The 18,560-nt window shown below is 39.8% G+C and overlaps 1 protein-coding gene across 1 annotated transcript in view; it reads right to left on the bottom strand.

Annotated features, from left to right (window-relative positions):
• CHST9 (carbohydrate sulfotransferase 9) overlaps positions 1–16,434 on the bottom strand; it is a 151,502-nt gene extending 135,068 nt beyond the window's left edge. The window contains exon 1 of the mRNA XM_065935139.1: positions 16,399–16,434. The gene's annotated coding sequence lies outside the window, so the exon portion shown is untranslated. The remainder of the gene's footprint in view (positions 1–16,398) is intronic.
• Between the last annotated feature and the right edge of the window lie 2,126 nt (positions 16,435–18,560).

The raw sequence follows: 18,560 nt of genomic DNA, 5'->3' as shown, positions 1-18,560 counted from the left end.
GGGTGACTGAACTGAACTGAAAGGCAATCAAGATTCATCTACCATGGACCTGAAGACAAAATTCAGAAAATACCATCCCACACCTCTACTTTCCCCAAACAATCAAAACAAATAATTTTTTTTTAAAGTGTGAGATTTCTCTTCAACTGAAAAACAGCTCCAGTGCTTTGCCCTTAACTCAGAGTCATAAGTAATAAATATTCTTTTAATAGTTCTTCAACAAATGAATGAATGAGTGAATGACTTCACTTCCAAATGGAATCAGGATGCAGAAATTTATATGCAGAACTAATGAAATCTGTGCTTTAATTTATGGATAAGGAAGTGCTCATGGATCCAGGTTGGCTAGAGACAATCCTCTGCACTTCACAGTGTACTTATTGTACTTACACAGTGTACAATGCACTGTGTAAGGTTCTCATATCCTTCTTCTGTGTGCTTCCATTTTTCCGGTTTTCTCTTGCCCTCCCCTTCCCATCATTCTCAGGGACCTCCTTCCTTTGGAAACTCACAGAGCCATTTTCAGGGTGTGATAATTTAACAAGGCCACATGTTCCTTCATTTGTTTCTTCAAGAATGAAATACTGACTTCTTTCAGGTCCTGTGGGAGGTCCCAGGAACAAAACAGAACCATACAAGCAACCTCTGTCTTTGTTCTCAATACATTTTCCCATTTCATCCAAAAACCTAGCTCAGAAACCAAACAAATAGAACCTAGCACCAGCAAGGATCTTAGCCTCTGCACAGGCATTGCAGGACAGGGCTTGCTGCTGATACAGGCTCACTCAGTGGGACCCCAGGGCCATGACAGTGCTGGGTAGATGGAAAGCATTCAACAAAGGAGAGCTTGCTAAATACATGTAGGAGCTCACCCAGCAAATACATATTCAGCACTTACTAGCACCAGGTGATAAGGCTACACTGATAAAAAGATAGCCCAGTGCCTCACCCTCGAGGACAACAGGGCCTAGAGCAGTTCTCTCCACCAGAACTCCCACGATGATGCAATGCTCCGCCCTGCACCGTCTCCCGTGGTCGCCCCGGCCACAGGTGACTACTGAACACCTGCTGTGTGCTTACTACAACTTAAGAACTGAATTGTAAATTTTAATTAACCTGAATTCTAACTTAAAGCTGAATGAAAAGATGCTCAACATCACTATTAGAGAAATGCAAATCAAAATTACAATGAGGCATCACCTCACAACAGTCAAAATGGCCATCATCAACAAATCTACAAACAATACATGCTGGAAAGTATGTGGAGAAAAGGAAAGCCTCCTACACTGCTACATTCCTGCATAGGAATGCAAATTGTTATAACCACTATGGATAACAGTATGGAGGTTCCTTAAAAAATTAAGAATAAATCTATCAAATGAGCCTGCAATCCCACTCTTGGGAATATATTTGGAGAAAACCATAATTCAAAAAGATACATGTGCCACAGTGTCATTGCAGTGCTACTTCCAATAGCCGTGGCAAGGAAGCAACCTAAATGTTCATTAATGGAGGAATGGATAAGAGAGATGTGGTACATATATACAATGGAATATTACTCAGCTGTTAAAAAAGAACAAAATAATGCTACTTGCAGCAACATGGATGGGCCCAGAGATTGTCATATTGAGTGAAATAAGTCAGACAGAGAAAGGCAAATATGATATCACTTACATGTGGAATCTAAACAATGGTACTAACGAACTTATTTACAAAACAGATGAAGAAAACATATTTATGCAGTGGGGAAAGGGTAAGGGAATAAATTGGGAGACAGTTCAATTTGTCAGTTGTGTCTGACTTTTTGCCACCCCATGAACTGCAGCATGCCAGGCCTCCATGTCCATCACCAACTCCCAGAGCTTTCTCAAACTCACATCCACCAAGTCGGTGATGCCATCCAACCATCTCATCCTCTGTCGGCCCCTTCTCCTCCTGCCCCCAATCCCTCCCAGCATCAGGGTCTTTTCCAATGAGTCAGCTCTTCGCATCAGGTGGCCATAGTATTAGAGTTTCAGCTTTAGCATCAGTCCTTCCAATGAATATTGAGGATTGATTTCCTTTAGAATTGACTGGTTTCATCTCCTTGCAGTCCAAGGGACTCTCAAGAGTCTTCTCAAACACCACAGTTCAAAAGCATCAATTCTTCAGTGCTCAGTTTTCTTTATTGTCCAACTCTCACATTCATACATGGCTACTGAAAAAACCATAGCTTTGACTAGACAGACCTTTGTTGGCAAAGTAATGTCTCTGCTTTTTAATATGCTAAGTTGGTCATAGCTTTTCTTCCAAGGAGCAAGTGTCTTTTAATTTCATGACTGCAGTCACCATCTGCAGTGATTTTGAAGCCCAAGAAAATAAAGTCTGTCACTGTTTCCATTGTTTCCCCACCTATTTGCAATGAAGTGATGGGACTGGATGCCATGATCTTAGTTTTCTGGATGCTGAGTTTTAAGCCAAATTGGGAAACTGGTATTGACAAAAAGACACTAGTATATATAAAATAGGTAACACTAATAATAATGACCTACTGTATAGCACAGGGAGTTCTTCTCAATATTTTGTAATGACCTATGGGAAAAGAATCTAAAAAAGATTGAATTTCTATATAACCAATACACTTTGCTATACAGCATAAACTAACACAACACTGAAAATCAACGAAAAAATTAAGTCAAAGCAGTGTACAACAGTTTTCTATTAAACACACTTTTTCATTTTGGTGGGACTACATTTTTCCTTTTGTATCATATGATCTATTAATTTTCATTGTATGCCTGGCAAATGCATAGTTCCTAACATCACATTTATTTTAATATTGATTACATGTTCAAATGATAATATTATTAAAATACTAAGTTAAATGACATATTCTTAAATTAACCTCATCTATTTCCTTTTACTCTTTAAAATGTGGCTATTCAAAAGTTTGAATTTATATCTATGGTTTGAATTATATTTCTAATGGATAGGGTTAATCTAGAAGAAAGCAAGAGAGAGGGAAGAAAACCAAATAAGCAAACAAATAACTGTGAAGCCTAGAGAATCTTACAAATCTAATAATTTTCTCTGCCTAAGTTAAAATCTTATAGGGTACCATACGATCACAATGAACTGGAAAATTCTGCAAGAGATGGGAATACTAGACCATCTTACCTGCCTCCTGAGAAATCTGTATGCAGGTCAAGAAGCAACAGAACTGGACATGGAACAACAGACTGGTTCCAAACTGGGAAAAGAGTACATCCAGGCCGCACACTGTCACCCTGCTTATTTAACTTATATGCAGAGTACATCGTGTGAAATGCCGGGCTGGATGAAGCAGAAGCTGGATTCAAGATTGCCGGGAGAAATATCAATAACCTCAGATATACAGCTGACACCACCCTTATGGCAGAAAGTGAAGAAGAACTAAAGACCCTTTTGATGAAAGTGAAAGAGGAGAGTGAAAAATAGGCTTAAAACTCAACATTCAGAAAACTAAGATCATGGCATCCGGTCCTATCATATCATGGCAAATAGAGGGGGAAACAATGGAAACAGCAACAGACTTTATTTTGGGGGGCTCCAAAATCACTGCAGATGGTGACTGCGGCCATGAAATTAAAAGACGTTTGCTCCTTGGAAGAAAAGCTATAACCAACCTCGATAGCACATTAAAAAGCAGAAACATTACTCTGCCAAAAAAGGTCCGTATAGTCAAAGCTATAAAAGTGTTTTCAGTAGTCAAGTATGGATGTGAGAGTTGGACCATAAAGAGAGCGGAATGCCGAATAATTGATGCTTTTGAACTGTGGTGTTTGAGAAGACTCTTGAGAGTCCCTTGGACAGAAAGGAGATTCAACCAGTCCATCCTAAAGGAAATCAGTCCTGAATATTCATTGGAAGGACTGATTCTGAAGCTGAAACTTCAATACTCTGACCACGTGATGTGAAGAACTGACTCATTGGAAAAGACCCTGATGCAGGGAAAGATTGAGGGCAGGAGGAGAAGGGGACAATAGAGGATGAGATGGTTGGATGGAATCACTGACTTGATGGACATGAGTTTGAGAAAGATCCGGGAGTTGGTGATGGACAAGGAAGCCTGGCGTGCTGTAGTCCATGGGGTCGCAAAGAGTCGGACACGACTGAATGGCTGAACTGAACCATATGATCCAACAATTTTATCTTTAGGTATATACTCAAAAGAAATGAAAATGCAATGTTGAAGAGATATTTATACACACATGTTCATAGTAGCATTATTCAGAATAGCCAAAGGTGGAAGCAACCCAAGTGCCTATTGATGGATGAATGGATAAACAAAATTCATTATACACATTGAATAGTATTCAGCCTTAAAAGGCAAGAAAACCCTGAGATATCCTGCAGCATAGATGTACCTTGAAGATATTATGCTAAGTGAAATAAACCAGTTGCAAAAAGACACTGTATAATTCCATTTATATGAGGCACCTAGAGTGATCAAATTCATAGAGATAGAATGTAGAATCTTCTGGGATGTAAGATTTAGTGAGTTTCTAGGTATTGTGACTCACTGGAAAAGACCCCGATGCTAGAAAAGACTGAAGGCAAAAGAAGAAGGGAGTAGCAGAGGATGAGACAGTGAGATAGCATCATCGATTCTGTGGACATGAATTTGAGCAAACTCTGGAAGATAGTGGAGGACAGAGGAGCCTGGTGAGCTCCATGGGGTTGCAGAGAGTCAGACTCGACTGAGCCACTAACACTTTCACTTCATTAATAACTCCATGGTGAAGATGTATAAGCAAATGCAGGTCAGCAAAGATAGACAGATTCAAGAGATAGTCTGTGAGGACTCAAATGAGAAAAAGATGTTGGAACAAACACCATGGGCCGTGGTCAGGATCATCATCTATAAATGGTTCAAATGAAAGCCAAGACACTGATGATCACATGGAACAAGATTTAATTCTTTTTTCTGGAATCAGTCATGTAGTAATTCATGGCCCTTCATTAGCTCCTCAGTATAAATGAGTTGATCAGATTACTTAGCTGTTTCTAAAAGAGTCCCCTGGGCTCTGGTTCTCCCCAACATCTATCTCCCTTCCCAGTTCTCTTTACTTCAAACCAGGCTTTGCCTCTCTCAGAGTCCCGGCAATAGCCACTCAAGTCATAACCTCACTTCTGGGGTGAGCCGTCTGCAGGCGTTTCTTGTTTCCTTAGAGTCTCCTGGCTTCTCTCCTGCCCTTCAAATCCTCTTATCAGGGAATTTTCAGTGAGATAGTAGGACAATTTATACGATTGATTACTGTATTACTCAGCTCAAATGACTATGTTCCCTGTAGATGGTTTTCAGTGACAGAGCATACAAGTATATCACTCACAGCTGATTAAAATGTTTGTGATCATTTCTATGAAAAAAAAAAAAAAAAGTTGGGCATCTGTTCTTTTGGTTAGAAATACAAGTTCATTGTTTTCTCTGTGGGAAAATCAGGTATGACTTAAGACTCCTTTAACAAGAAACCCTCAGGATCACCTATACTCTATTGCTGTGGGCATGTTTAATCCTCTGCCAGTATGAGTGCCAGTTTTAACTAATCAAAATATGCACTGACCTAGAATGCTCGGGAATGGAGCAAATCGGGTCAGATGAAAGTGTAATTACTATTATACTGACTAATAGACACACCTCGGATGCCCTTTGACACAACTTCCACAATAAATTCAAACTAGCATGAGCCTAATTTTATTGAGAATGGCTTTGGCTTATACTGCCTTAATGAGCTCTATCATATAACTCCTGAAAGTCTATTTTTACTTGAGTCTCTTTCCATTTTAATTGGCAATTCCCTGTGGGCTTTCCTACAGAATGTTTAAGATGAAACAGCGAAATAATTTTTGGCTAACAAAATTACAAAACTTTTCTTCATTTCCTCTTCTGGATGAAAGGAACACTTAGGTTGTTCAAGAATCAGCCGAGATGAAAGTTCTTCTTCCGTTCTACAATGAGCCACGCTGCTTTATTCTGATGCAGCTAAAGAGGATATTTCTCCCCCGTCACCTAAAGGAACCACGTTTCCGGTCTCAATTGTGTGCAAATAAATCTTGCTCTGTGCACCACAATAGCAATCCAAAATAAATCCACAGAGGGAATTTCAGAGAGAGGTTTTTATACCTGCACTTTGACCATGAAGGGTGATGCAATTTCTCCCATATTAGCTATTTATCATTTCAGATTTGTCTAATTTGCATACACATTCTGTTTTAAATGTAGTGTTATAAAAAAGAAATTTAGGGATTTTCAAAATAAAGCTGCACAGCTGTTTTGTTATTCATTCTCTATCATAAATTCAACTAGCTGGAAAGTGAAGCCTGTTTTAAACTCTTCAGATTTCCTTTTAATGAATAGCCCGTGTCCGTCTTCCATTTTCTGGATGGAAAAATACATTTAAGATACTTTATTTCACTTGATAATAAATAGTGTTCTGAAACCATAAACCCAGGGAAGGTTGGTTATTTTTTAAAATAGCTTTCGTTAACATAGTTCAGGAAGCCAGTGCTTCAGGAAAGTTGTTTAAAAAGGTGATCCAGAGATGGATCACCTGGGAGGATAAAGCAGAAGACTGGTAGTTTAGAATTAGAAAACGGATAAATATGAGACATCCTTGATACCAACGTGGGCTGTTTGGGCAGCGAACGTGAGAAATGAATACCTTGTTTATTTTTTCATCAAAGCCCTGGGCCTGTATCAGGCTGGATGTGGATCACCGTTCTGGGTTAAAGTCTCAACTCTTGGTTGTGAGTTAACCAAGTGACCTTGGGCGTCATGTATGCTGGGCAGTAGGAAGTGCTGGGCCTTTGCTGTCGGTAAGACAGAGACCCAGGACTGTGCTTGTCAGAGTTTAGCAGCTGATTCTCCAGGAATAAGCAAACGAATCACCCAACCCTGGTTTGCCAGTTTCCATGGTGTAAATTCTTCTACCGTGGCCAACTGAAGCTATCTACATGATCTCCCTGAGCACAGAGTGGGAAAAAGACATGTACAAACCAGTTCTCTCCAGCTATGTCCCCATATAACTCAAGTTGCTTCTAGCAATCCACTGTTTGGAGGCCATTTCTGACTCCACCAGTTAACACATGGGGTTAAAGGCAAGTTATGTAACTTCTCTACATCTTGGTTTTCTCATTTTTAAAATGTTGACCGTAAACAGAGTTTACAGGGCCATTTTGAGGGTAAAGTAAAAGGCAGTGAGTGCAGAGCCTGAACTAGAAGTTCTCAGTAAACATGGATTCCCTGCCGTATAACATGATTCTGTCTCTCCCCCTGCTCCTTTTTGAAGGCAAATTCTTCAAAAGAACAAGTATTTGTTCTCGTTTGTTCTCTACTCCCTCACTCAACCCGTTGCTACCTGGATTTCACTAACAGAACTCCTGAAAAGTAATTTCTTTGTGGTAACCAGGAGATTTTTTTCTCCCAAATCCAATGAACATTTTCCAAGTGCTTATTTTATTTAACTGCTCTGTGGCATTTCACACACATGACCAATTTCTTCTGTCTTTCTCCTTCTCTTGGATTCAGAGATAGAGGATCCTGTTGATTCTCATAAGACAACACTGACAGATCTTTCTTAGGCTCTAGCCTCTGGCTTCTTTCACTGTGTTCTTTGCTCACGTTAGGGATTTACCAAGGACTCGCTCCTACCTCTTTTCTTCTTACACCCTCATTTCCCTTTGGGCAGCTTGTTCATAACCAGGGCTTCAACTCTCATCCAGGTACTGATGGCTTGAAAGGCAATCCTATGTCTCAGACCTCTCTCTGGAGTTACGGTCTTGGAATGCCTGCTGCTTATTTAGCATTCTTGACATTTCTGCCTTCATATCTCATAGATCACACTACAATCAACAAAGATATAACTCAATTTATCATTTTCCCCACCAGACCTGTCCCTCCTCCTGTGTTCCCCACACAGGATGCATTATTCATCTTAACTCTCAGGCTGGAAACCTAGGAGTCATCTTCCTCTATCTCCCATATCCAACCAAACAGGCCAATTCTATCTTGTAAATGTATCTGCATTCATTTCCTTAGATCCCTCGCTAATGACACTGTCTTAGTCAAGACCCCACAGACCTTCATCCTTCCATTCTTATAATTAAAGTGATACAATTCCTGATTTCACTGTCTCCAGTCAATTCTCCTTCTAATCTAGAGTTCCTCTGGAGGATTTTTATAAAATGCAAATAGACTATGTAATGCCTTGCCCCTCATCAGCTCCCCATACCTGCTGCATAAAGTCCAAACTCCATGGAAGGGCAAAATGGCCCTTGTTCTCTCTATCTCATGCTTACTTTTCTGACCACATTGCTTGCCTTTGTCTATTACTGTATTGCATCCAGTCTTATTTAACCACAAATCTTCCCTCAAGAGGCCATCCTTCTTCTTGTCTTTGTCTCCCTGGAAAGCCAGCCCTTCCCCCTTTTCCACCTAGTGAATTTCAATTATTTCTTTAAATATCAGCTCAAATCTCCCCTGTTTCACGAACTCTTCTTTGAAATCCTCATAACACCTAGTGTGTGATTCTCTAAAAGACAAGCTTCATACTGGATTTGGAGAAGGAAATGGCAACCCACTCCAGTATTCTTGCCTGGGAAATCCTTTGGACAGAGGAGCCTGGAGGGCTGCAGTCCATAGGGTCCACAGAGTCGGACACGACTGAAGCGACTTAGCAGCAGCATGCTGGATTATAATCATCTCTATGTGCCTGTTTTTCTCACTCAGCTGAAAGTGAATGAATTGAAACACTAATGCTATATCTTATTCACCACTGCATCCCCCATATCAAGCACAAAGCCTGGACTGCAAAAATGTTTAGCAAATTGAATGTCTCAACTTATAAACACTTCCCCAGATTTATTCTCTGGCCCCTTTGTGGTGCCAAATGAGATGGAATCAAGATATGAGTTTTTTGTTTTTTTAAATTGAGATCTAATTGACATTACAACTCAAAGATTCAATATTTGTATATACAGCAAAATGATTACCACAATAAGTCTAGTTAACATTTGTCACTGCACATAGTTTTTTTTTTTTTCTTTTTTCCTTGTGATGAGAACTTTTAGATCTACTCTCTTGTTTTGTTGTTGTGGTGGTTGTTTTGCTGTTTAGGCACTAAGTCATGTCTGACTCTTTGCTACCCCATGGACGTAGACTGCCAGGCTCCTCCATTCATGGGATTTCCCAGGCAAGAATACTAGAGTGGGTTGTCATTTCCTCCTCCAGGGGATCTTCCCGACGTAGGGATCAAACCTACAGCATTCTTTACCCATGAGCATTCTTTACCACTGAGCTACCAGGGAAGCCCTCTACTCTCTTAGCAAACTTCAAATATGCAATATAGTATTATTAAATGACAAGAGCTTTGGTAAACTCTGAACAAGTTAGGATGATATGCATTTTCAATCTTGATTCTAACTGGAATACTGATTCTCAAAGTGAGAATAAAACATGTAGAATATTATAAAATATTAAAATCCAAGAAATGTAGACTTTTCAAGAATGACAGTTCACTTAAAAACATATTTGTCACAACATAATCTGGCTGATAACTCCATATGTTTAATGTTGGTCACCAATAATTAAGACAATGACAAATTAGGTCTCCTCATGCTTATTTTTGAGAGTTTCTTTATAGTGTATAAGAACTATGACAGAAAGCACTACAAAAATAGTAACAGCACAGAGAAAAATCATGCTAAATATGCATCCACTTGAAAATTTGCATTCAATAGCTGAGTACCCTGTAAGAAAGTGAACATGCCATTCCCACACAGATGGATTTATTCAGTATCTAACATTTTTAAAATCTGAATGACTGCATGTACAATGTATGTTTAAAAGTTTTAAAAATGAGATGCTATTGCTGTTTTAGAACATTTTAAAGAAGTGAAAAGCCCAGTTAAAGAGTAAATAGCAAGAACTGAGCTTGCAAAGCAGATGTTCTACCATTTGCTGAATTTCCAATAATAAGCTTCACCTTTGAGTTGAGAGAAAAATAACACTGTTCTTTACCAGTAACTTTCCACAAATTATGCAAAGGAAAAAAAATATTCTTAAATTTTGGGGATGCTCTAATGTCATAAATGTGACTGGTGACGGAAGTAAAGTCTGATGCTATAAAGAGCAATTTGCATAGGAACCTAGCATGTTAGGTCCATGAATCAAGGTAAATTAGAAGTGGTCAAACAGAAGACAGCAAGAGTAAACATTGACATTTTAGGAATCAGTGAACTAAAATGGACTGGAATGGGTGAATTTAATTCAGATGACCATTATATCTACTATTGTGGGTAAGAATCCCTTAGAAGAAATTAAGTAGGCCTCATAAGAGTCCAACAAAAGAGTCTAAAATGCAGTACTTGGGTGCAATCTCAAAAATGACACAATGATCTCTGTTCATTTCCAAGGCAAACCATTCAGTATCACAGTGATCCAATGCCCCATCCAGTAATGCTGAAGAAGCTGAAATTGAATGGTTCTATGAAGACCTACAAGACCTGCTAGAACTAACACCAGATAAAGATGTCCTTTTCATCATAGGGAACTGGAATGCAAAAGTAGGAAGTCAAGAGCTACCTGCAGTAACAGGTGAATTTGGCCTTGGAGTACAAAACAAAGCAGGTCAAAGGCTAACAGAGCTTTGCCAAGAGAATGCACTGGTCACAGCAAACACCCTCTTCCAACCGAAATCAGATTGATTATATTCTTTGCAGCCAAAGATGGAGAAGCTCTCTGCAGTCAGCAAAAGCAAGACCAGGAGCTGACTGTGGCTCAGATCATGAACTCCTTATTGCAAAATTAAGACTTCAATAGAAGAAAGTAGGGAAAAACACTAGACCATTCAGGTATGACCTAAATCAAATTGCTTACAATTATACAGTAGAAGTGACAAATAGATCCAAGGGACTAGATGTTATAGACCGAGAGCCTGAAAAACTATGGATGGAGGTTCGTGACATTGTACAGGAGGCAGTGATCAAGACCATCCCCAAGAAAAAGAAATGCAAAAAGGCAAAATGGTTGTCTGAGGAGGACTTGCAAATAGCTGGGAAAAGAAAAGAAGCTAAAGGCAAAGGAGAAAAGGAAAGATATACCCATTTGAATGCAGAGTTCCAAAGAATAGCAAGGAGAGATAAGAGAGCCTTCCTCATTGATCAATGCAAAGACATAGAGGAAAACAATAGAATGGGAAAGACTAGAGAACTCTACAAGAAAATAAGAGATACCACAGGAACATTTCATGCAAAGATGGGCACAATAAAGGACAGAAATGGCATGGACCTAACAGAAGCAGAAGATATTAAGAAGAGGTGGCAAAAATACACAGAAGAACTATATAAAAAATATCTTCATGACCCAGATAACCATGATGGTGTGATCACTCACCTAGAGTCAGACATCCTGGAAAGTGAGGTCAAATGAGCTTTAGGAAGCATCACTACGAACAAAGCTAGTGGAGGTGATGGAATTCCAGTTGAGCTATTTCAAATCTTAAAAGATGTTGCTGTGAAAGTGCTGCACTCAATATGCCAGCAATTTTGGAAAACTCAGCAGTGGCCACAGGACTGGAAAAGGTCAGTTTTCATTCCAATCCCAAAGAAGGGCAATGCCAAAGAATGTTTAAACTACTGCACAATTGCACTCATCTTACACACCAGCAAAGTAATGCTCAAAATTCTCCAAGCCAGGTTTCAACAGTATGTGAACCGTGAACTTCCAGATGTTCAAGTTGGATTTAGAAAAGGCAGAGGAACCAGAGATCAAATTGCCAACATCCACTGGATCATCAAAAAAGCAAGAGAGTTCCAGAAAAATATCTACTTTTGCTTTATTGACTACACCAAAGTCTTTATCTGTGTGGATCACAACAAACTGTGGGGAATTCTTCAAGAGATGGGAATACCAGACCACCTGACCTGCCTCCTGAGAAATCTGTATGCAGGTCAAGAAGCAACAGTTAGAACTGGACATGGAACAATAGACTGGTTCCAAATTGGAAAAGGATTATGTCAAGGCTGTATGGTACAGAATCTACCCACCAGTGTAGGAGACATGAGTTTGATCCCTGGGTTGAGAAGACACCCCGGAGAAGGAAATGGCACCCTCTCCAGTATTCTTGCCTGGGAAATTTCAAAGACAGAGAAGGCTGGTGACTATAGTCCATGGGGTCACAAAGAATCAGACACAACTCAGTGACTTAGCAACAATATCATCTTAAATGAAAAGAATGCAAAGTCATTTTGAAACACTCATTATCATCCCTACTGATAACTCCATTCTCTGGTCCATTAGGACTATTCTTAATACTTAGCTGAATTTGAAGTGTTCTCCTTTTTGGAAAAACTGGAATAATATCTATTTAACAGATGGTGTCTCTTGATAGTCTAGCTTAGTAAGCCTTCTAATATCTCTTTCTCTAAATAATAATTTATGAAGCACTTTTCAAGAATTCTTTTTTGTATTTTTGTTGCTGCTTTTTAAAAAACAAGAATTCCTAACCTCAAAAGGGATTTTTTTCTCCTAAGAGAAAAGTAACTTCACATTCCATAGAGTTTTTATGTAGAAATCTATGGAATATAGCTGGTTATTTTTTTCTATTTTTTTGGTCAGGACAAATAGATAAATGTTGATCTTGGGCACTTGCCTCCTGACATTTTTCTATTTGCCATTTCACGTCCATATATTTTTAATATTCTTTACCAACCCAAACAGCCAAATTTAGCTTTGATGTTGCTGGCCACATTTTATGAATTTGACATGGGTTTCCAAATTCAATGTCAAGATGCATATGCTTTGAATTATCTTTTGAAAATGGCTAAGCTTACCATAGCTTTTGAAAAATGGTATCAGGTTATCCATACTCTCTTGTGACTCATTCCTGGCTTATCAAAAAGGGCATCATACTTGAAACTATAGCCAGGGTTGCAATCAGGATACAAACAACTTTCTCCCAAAAGAAGCTAAATGGACTATAGAATAATTTTATTTCACTATCTTTACTAAACAACTCAGTCTAAACTAACAAGCTTTGGAACATGATTCATTCAGTTATATAATGAAATATGAGCCATTTAGGAATTTTTTTAGTGTTGATCCATATGCAGATTGTGAAGCTATTTTAATAAAGAACTGATGGTAAGTAGAATCAGACACAAAATTGAGAACCTTAGGAATGATCCAACCAACTCTTCAGGAATTTCTTATCAACATCTCTTGCATACAGCAGAAATTAATACAGCATCATAAAGCAATTATACTCCAATAATAATATTAAAAAAAAACTATTATAAAAAAATATCCCTTGCAGGTGATGGCCCAACTTCTGTAAAGTGTTACTCACATAAGTTCATTCTTCCCAGTCCTGGAGAAGTTCCCTTGTTAGGAAGTTATTTCTTTTTTCTGAGTAAAAACATACCTCTGTAACTAACTTCCATCTTAGTGCAAGATTCTTTAAACAAAGAATTAACCAATGTTACTCACTCGGCAGGGCTTCCCTGGTGGCTTAGTGGTAAAGAATCCAGCTGCAGTGCAGGAGACCACCTGCAATGCATGTGACACAGACTGGATCCCTGGGTCAGGAAGATGCCCTGGAGGAGGAAACAGCAACCCACTCTAGTATTCTTCCCTGGTGGCTCAGAGGTTAAAGCATCTACCTGCAGTGGGGGAGACCCAGGTTCGATCCCTGGTTCGGGAAGATTCCCTGGAGAAGGAAATGGCATCCCACTCAAGTATTCTTGCCTGGAGAATTCTATGGATGGAGGAGCCTGGTAGGCTACAGTCAATGGGGTCCCAAAGAATTGGACATGACTGAGCGACTTCACTTTCACTTTCTTTCTTTCTAGTATTCTTGCCTTGGAAACCCCACTGACAGAGGAGCCTGGTGAGCCACAGTCCAAGGGGTTGAGGAGTCAGACAACTTAGTGACTAAACCACTACCATTACCAGTCACTCAAAAACTGAGGGTCCTGGAACTCCCTATTTTTCTCTACCATATTTATTCTTCTAAATTCTCTCTCCCACAGCTGGGAGATGGACCCACTATAAGCAAAAGGATGCTGTGTTGTGTTTAGATGCTCAGTCGTGTCCAACTCTCTGTGACCCCATGGACTGTAGCCCACCAGGCTCTTCTGTCCATGGAATTCTCCAGACAAGAATACTAGAGTGGGTTGCCAAGCCCTCCTCCAGGGGATCTTCCCAACCCAGGGATTGAACCCAAGTCTGCCACATTGCAGGCAGATTCTTTACCATCTGAGCCACCAAGGAAGCCCCAACCAAAAGGGTGTATTGTCTAATTCAGCAGGTAGGACACAGAATCTAAGCAGAATGAATGACAACGGATACAAAGAAATTGAGGCAGGAAGTAAGAAGTAGGGGTCCCCATGATGTTATTGGTATTTCAGGCACATGCTTTACAAAGATGCAGACATTCAGACTAGAACCACAAACTGAACATGGTTATACTCATGGCCCCACTGGCAATGGTTATGTCTCAGTTTTGAAAACTCAGTCTGTCTTTACAAATGCAGATTTCCTGAGGGCAGGACTTGTGTTCTCTGAAATGATGAGAAGCCAAAAGATTTCCCCCAATTATTTGAGCTCTGTGGGTCAGTTATCCTTGACTTCACTTTCTCATAGAAGGTTTCTTCTGTCTTCTCATAGAAACATAACATAACTGACAAGCTGCGGATCAGTTGAGACAAGTTAGCTCCATTAATGAAGGGGGTTTCCTCAGAACCCTGGTGATCAGTGTTTGCCTTGAAAAGATTTTCCAATTGTTGAAAAATATTTTACTAACCAAGAAAGCTAACACTTTATTGAAGTGATTGTATTTTGATTTGACAAGAAAGCTTAGGAGGGTGGGACTCTGGGAAGAAGAAGGAATGAAGAAATCTGAGTTCTTTTCTTGTCTTTGTTGCTAGTTCTGTGTCCCCTTGGTCACACAGCATATGAGACTCCACAAGCATACAGGGGACTTAAAGAGGCATCTGGTTTAACACGTTGCCCGATTTAGCTTTCATCTCAACAATAAAGTTTCTTTAAGTCCATACCTACAGGATCATAGCGATAGTGGTTCAGAAACAGTATAAACAATTTTCCCCCAAGGAGCAATAATGGAGGTGATCACATCTGTGAGGACACCAGACACTTTCTTGACTTCATTTTTTTTTTTTTTTTGGCATTCATGATAAGGTTTTAAAAGAGCCACAGGAAGAATGCAAATAATAACATTTAAGAGGGAAATCATGTCTGAAATGAACACTGACATTGGGAAGGAGAAAAGAGACAGGGGCTTAGACTACTTTAACATTTTTGGTTTTGAATTAACACAAATTTTGGCTTTCTGTTGACTCCATGTGAACACATCATTACCAGATCAAAAGAAAAAAAATAAGGAAGCTGAAAGAAGACAGTATTTGGGAGTAACATGTTGGTGAATACTTAGCAAGGGAGGTGGGAATTCCCTGGTGGTCCAGAGCTTAGGACTCCATGATTTCACTGTAGTGTGCATGGGTTAGATTTCTGGTCAGGGAACTGAGATCCCTCATGTGGCAAGATGTGGCCAAAAAACAATAAATAAAAATTAAAAAACACTCCATTAAAAAAATAAAATAATGGTTAAAAAGTCTTAGGATGGGTGGTGGGCATGGGTATATACGCCAAATTAGAATTCTCTGTGAATACTGACAATTTTAGGGCACTGGGAACGGAACATTGCCTTTATGCAAATATTTACTTGGAAAAGGAAACTTTATCTTACCTTCCATGACTTTAAACCAAAAGCCAAGTGATGAAAATATGGAAATGTCAAAATGTATTTCTGTATCAGACAGCAAATATTGGCCCCTACTATGTTCAATGGCATTGTGCCAAAGCACCATTCACTTCTGCATATATATTAGGATTTAGAAGTGGAGAAATCTTAAAATTTCTCCAAAATGTAAAGACTCTTCTTGCCTAAGTAATTGACACCATCCTGAAAAACATCAACTACATAAACAACTTCAAGAAAAATAATTGAGGTTCACAGATATTTAGGGAAATGAAACAGTTGTCAACAATTACAATCTTCACATTTTGAAGTTGGTGGTTGCAACCCTTACTTTTTAAATAGGTAATCATGGAAAAATTGAATAACATGCCATCTCATTTTCGTTTGAATAGAATGGTTGTATGAAAAGGACATGACTTATGTGAAAGCGAAAAAGCAAAATGTGTCCATTTATTTTCATTAATTCAAAGTCAATCAAGTCTAGATTTATAAACTAATACATTTTTAAGGTGAGTTTTTGAATACTATAATGCAAATCAGTTTTTTTCTCAGGGTGGAAGTAAAAACATGACATAAAGCTAAGGCCAATTAGTCAACATCTTACCTGGAATTGCTCTTTGTTCTCTTCTCTTCTCTACTCTCCCTGCAATAAGAAATGGCAGATCAGTTGCAATATGCAGCCATGAGAAAATGATATAACTAAGACAGAAGCTCAGTTTATCACAATTTCCAGACACAGTCACTAGGCCAGCCATGTTCAACATTTTTCCCGAGATGACTGGGCACAGAGAAGAGGGCTGAACAATATTTTCAAATCAATTTACAAAAGTCAAAAATTAATGAATATGCATTAAATATGCTGCTGAGTTTAAAAAATCTTGTTAGAGCCATTTACTCAACAGTAAAATTAAAGGTGCAAACCCCACCCCTAGACCAAATCCCCATGTTCCATGTGGGGGTAAACATGTAACTAAGATAAGACTATGCCCTCTTATGAACTACTTGGGAACATAAAGGACAAACAATATAACATGAAACAAGATGTGCCCTCAAAGGGTATGTGAGTGCATGCATGTGTGCTCAGTTATGTCTGACACTTTGCAATGCTGTGGACTGTAGCCCACCAGGCTCCTCTGTCCATGGTATAAATGTCTAAAATATTAAAGGGTGAAATGATTAGCTTTAAGAAATAAAGGGGTGCCCATGAAGTTATGGAGAAAACAGTATTTGATGTGATCCTTGAAGACATATGTCATTTGGGGAATTTTAAATGAGGAAAGGATTGATTCTTGACCAAAGAAATAGCATGGGTTCTGTGCCTGCATGCATGCTACATCACTTCAGTCGTGTTTGACTCTGCGACCCCATGGACTGTAGCCGTCCTGGTTCCTCTGTCCATGGGATTCTCCAGGCAAGAATACTGGAGTGGGTTGCCATGCCTTCCTCCAGGGGACTTTCCTAACCCAGGCACTGAACATGTGTTTCTTACATCTCCTACACTGGCAAAGTGAAAGTGAAGTCGCTCAGTGACGTCTGACTTTTTGCAACCCTATGGACTGTAGCCCACCAGGCTCCTCCATCCATGGGATTTTCCAGGTGAGAATACTAGTGTGGGTTGCCATTTCCTTCTCCAGGGGATCTTCCTGACCTAGGGATCAAAACAGGGTTTCCTGTATTGCAGGCAGACTCTTTACTGTCTGAAATCCCATTAGCAGGCAGGTCCTTTACCACTAGTGGCACCTGGGAAGCCCTATGGGTTTTGTAGGACAAGGCTACTTGAGCAAGAAGGCTCACCTTTAGGGCTTGCCTTAAGAACTCAAATGAAAAGAGTTTTGTATAGGAGGAGGGCTATCTGAGAAGTTGGGCAAGAGGTAATGGGCTGAGTATGTCAGCGGGAGCAAAGAGGAGAGAAGTGATGGGTGCAAAGAGGAGACGTCAGGAAGGCAAAGCTCATAGGGTCCAGGGGTTTACAAACTGTGAAGTGCAAAGGCCCCAGGGGTTTACAAACTGTGAAGTGCAAGGGAAAAGGAAAGGTCAAAATGAATGGCTATCTAGGTGTCTCTGGGTGTGGTGATGCAATTCAGGGAAACGGTAAACATGATGGGGACATGGGAATGATGAGTTCAGTTTTAGGCTTAATGAGTTTGAAGTGCTACGGGGACTTGGAGTTTGGGAGGGCAATTGGAATTGAAATTACAGATGCAGAAAATGTCCATCTTAAGAAGGTGGCTGGAGCTGAAAGGGGAAATAGAAATATACAGGCAGACAGAACAGTGGGCCAGACTGAAGACAGGGACCAAGAAAGCAAAAAACGTGATTTGTGCTTCGTGACGGAGGATGAGGAGAAGACAGAGGAAGCAGAGCTTGAGACCAACTGAACAGAGTCAGGTACCACAAATAAAGTGTCAGGAAGTATGGAGTGGGGCTGCCAACAGCATCCGACGTGGCTGAGTTCATGAGGTTGTTGTTAAGACTGAGAGAGAGAAGTTTTAGCAGAGAGAGGGTGGGGAACACGGGAGGCCGTGAAGGTCTGCAGAGTAGTGGGTGATGAGGAAGATGAAGCTGAGGAGGAAATGGCTTGTCCATGATACTTGCCAAACATGAGTGAGATGGGGTGATAATTCGAGCAGGAGTTAAGTCAGGTTTCTGGGATACCTTAGCATGTTTATGAGCTTAGATCAGAAGCTTTGCACCAGGGCAGTGGTGTATGTAAACGCCCCTGTTGAGCCTTGATTCTGTGAAGTCTACCCCTCTAGCCGTCACTTT

This window comes from Muntiacus reevesi, chromosome 4 (genome assembly GCF_963930625.1).
Source record: "Muntiacus reevesi chromosome 4, mMunRee1.1, whole genome shotgun sequence".
Classification (NCBI taxonomy): domain Eukaryota; kingdom Metazoa; phylum Chordata; class Mammalia; order Artiodactyla; family Cervidae; genus Muntiacus; species Muntiacus reevesi.
This window is presented reverse-complemented; position numbering and strand designations above follow the sequence as displayed.